This window comes from Sinocyclocheilus anshuiensis, unplaced genomic scaffold (assembly GCF_001515605.1).
Source record: "Sinocyclocheilus anshuiensis isolate Anshui unplaced genomic scaffold, SAMN03320099.WGS_v1.1 scaffold1871, whole genome shotgun sequence".
Classification (NCBI taxonomy): Eukaryota; Metazoa; Chordata; class Actinopteri; order Cypriniformes; family Cyprinidae; genus Sinocyclocheilus; species Sinocyclocheilus anshuiensis.
In genome coordinates, this window is record NW_015549664.1 from 42,756 (window position 1) to 45,816 (window position 3,061).

The window sequence follows — 3,061 nt, forward strand, 5'->3', positions numbered from 1 at the left end:
GCATCATTCTTCACACCGGATGCGCACATTGTAAGCGCTTCGTGCTCATAGACTGTATAAAAACAGTTCGTGCTGCACTGTATTTGTTTTGTCCTATCGTATCTACCATATGTTGTTGCCTTATTAAAAAATATGCTATAGATTTAAAAAGAAATGTATTTTAATTTTATAGTATATACTTATATATAAATACATTCATGAATGTTTTTAATGAATGGATTTTATAATAATACAAATAGCAATGTGTAACATTTTAACATATTTAGTGCAACACTTTTATTTGTTTCCCACAAAATATTGTTTTTTCACTACATGTTTGGATTTCTATAATTATTGTGCACTGATTTTTCTAGAATAACTTTTGCTGCCGAATTATCCACTAACCTAGTTTGATACATTTTTGTCATAGATTATAAATATACATAGGCCTACATTTTTTCAGATTTATTGTTTATTTCATTTTTCTTTATAATGAAGTAGTCTGTCTCTAGTAGATTGTAAAAGAATGATTATAATTTCCACACAGAGAGATATATAAATTCTAGATTTATTTAAATGAGGGAAAAAAACTTCACTGGTATCGGATCGGTATCGGCCAATAACGAACCCTAGGTATCGGAATCGGACCCTACAAAAAACAATATCTTTCAAAAAGGTATCTTCAGTATAATGGATAAATAAAATAATGTTAAGTAAAATTAAAAAGCCGAAGCCTTCTTGCAGTGGATGTGCTGGTTTGGGCCTCATTGCTGGCTGCAGTCATGTCCTCATCTCATAAAACACCTCTGATTCACAAATACTTGCTAAGGAACTCGCATTCACATAAAGTAGCCTTGTTGACAAGTTTGGGTGAGTAAGGGCAAAACGCAGTACTTTCAGTGCTCTGTAGTTGGCAGTATCACATCTTTTGTAGCAGAAATAAACTGCCGCAGAAAAAGCTAGGTCCATGCAAAATGTAATGTGTAACTGCAACACTCATTTCAGATGTAGTGGAGTTAAGAGTACAGATACTCATTCAAAAATGTAGTGAAGTAAAGGGTAATGTCTGATAGAATGTTAAAAAAATGTTCAGTGTTAAGTAAATATTTTTTAATTGTTGTTTTGTAATAGATTTTTTTTTTTTTTGAAAAGCAGGACAAAACCATAAAAAGCACATTTGGCTATTTAATTTATGCAATGGTGAAAAAAAAAAAAAATGGCAAAACAGACCTAAATGGGAGGAAAATCATACCGAAAAAACGTGTTCAGTATTCGGTCTTTGGCCCAGTGTTTCATTTTGTTCGGCTTCGGCCAAGAATTTTCATTTCGGTGCATCCCTAGACAGAACTGTTAACGACGACGGCGAAAAAGAGGGAGAATGTGAGCACAGTGCTCAGGCGCCGTCAAAATAAAAGTCCGTCGCGCCGTCAAAATAAAAGTCGCATTAACGCATCGGCCAAACAGGAAAACTTATCGGCCGATGCCGATATTTAAAAAATGCCAAATATGGGCCTTGGCGATATATCGGTCGACCACTAGTTGTTTGTCGTTTCTCCGATCACAAATGCAGACATGGTTTTATGTTTACGCGGCGTGATACACAACGCAACCCGTAAAAAGACAGTATAAGTCATTATAATCAGTAATTATGTCCCCACTGGATGCAACAAATGCCTTGTTTATAATGGGTTTTATTGGTGTTGTCTTGTCGCGCCGGGACACGGCATCACAGTATGGTAAGGGGCGTAACATTTCCGTCACACGCTTGAGGTATTCAGCCAATCACAACGCACTGGATATCTGGCCAATCAGTGTACACCTCGCTTTTCAGAAGGATGAGCTTTGTAAGAGGAGAAACAATAATGTACATTATGTGGAAAATAATGTTTTTTGAACCTTAAACCGCATAAACACATTGCATTACACCAAATGCACAACATGTTCTTTTTAGCAACGTCATATGACCCTTTTAATGAGTTCATAATGCCACCACCACATGAACCCATACATCCACATTCCTCACTATATATGATAAACGTCGAAGAAACAGCTATTTAACTTTACTCGTACAGTTACGTACAGTACTAATTTCAACGTGTTTTGCCCCGGCATTATCATGTTGTAGTATTGAGTACTATAATGAGACATCAATATCTCGCTGTGATACCCGCAAACATTTTTAGCTTCAGTTAACAGTTGCTCACATCTGGAGCCGAAAAGAGACGCAGTTATCCGGTTCATAGCCACACTGCGCCGTTAAACAGGCCTGTTAGAGGTCACCTTACCTCTGATGTGCTGCTTGGAACTCCGGCTGCTGTGCGTTTCTATAGGATCCACAACACAAAGACGAAGCTTTTTTTTCACAGACAGCGGGCTGCTTAAAAAAATGCTCTGTCCTAACCGGATCGAAGCCCGATGCTTTATGTGCCTACATCAAACACCCTTACACCCTGATCATAATTTCAGTATTTAAAGAAAAGTCAAGCGCATATTACACACTGATCACTGCTATAGCAGTATGTAGCTAAATATATCCGCATGAGAAAATCTGACATGCTAACGCTGCTAGCTAGCTAGCTCTTGTTCCCCTTATACAAACAATAATTTCCTGCAATCGAACAGATTGATGTTAATGTATCAAAGAAGATCGATCATGCACTAAAAAAGCTTAAACTATGTAAGAAATTGTGAAGTGACTTATTCAGGCCGTTAGACAACGCGTGAGCTAAGGACGCCTAATTTAAGAAGTTGCTTCGATCAGGAAAGCTAACTGCATGCTAGCAGCTTGAGAATAAAACTGGTAGAAGAGAAACCAACGTCAATCGTGTCAACGAAGGGGGTGGGAACGGGCTGGCCAGGATGATGTGAGGGGAAAAAAGTAAATAATGCTAATAAAAACATTCTCTATATTGATGACATCGTACAGTGCGATCACTATCCTTTAGCTTCATACTTTCATTCTACCAAATCTAATTTCAAATATTGAAATTAATATACTGGAGAACAGGCCCGTTTCTAAGCATAGGCAAAATAGGCGGTCGCCTAGCGTGCGACCAGCAGGAGGGGGCGCGCCAATTAGCAC

At 37.9% G+C, this 3,061-nt stretch overlaps 1 protein-coding gene across 2 annotated transcripts in view; it reads right to left on the bottom strand.

Annotated features, from left to right (window-relative positions):
- The window catches only part of LOC107660299 (kelch repeat and BTB domain-containing protein 2-like), a 32,726-nt gene extending 29,965 nt beyond the window's left edge, over positions 1 to 2,761 (bottom strand). For both annotated transcript variants that reach the window (XM_016449580.1, XM_016449581.1), the window contains exon 1: positions 2,265 to 2,761. The gene's annotated coding sequence lies outside the window, so the exon portion shown is untranslated. The remainder of the gene's footprint in view (positions 1 to 2,264) is intronic.
- Between the last annotated feature and the right edge of the window lie 300 nt (positions 2,762 to 3,061).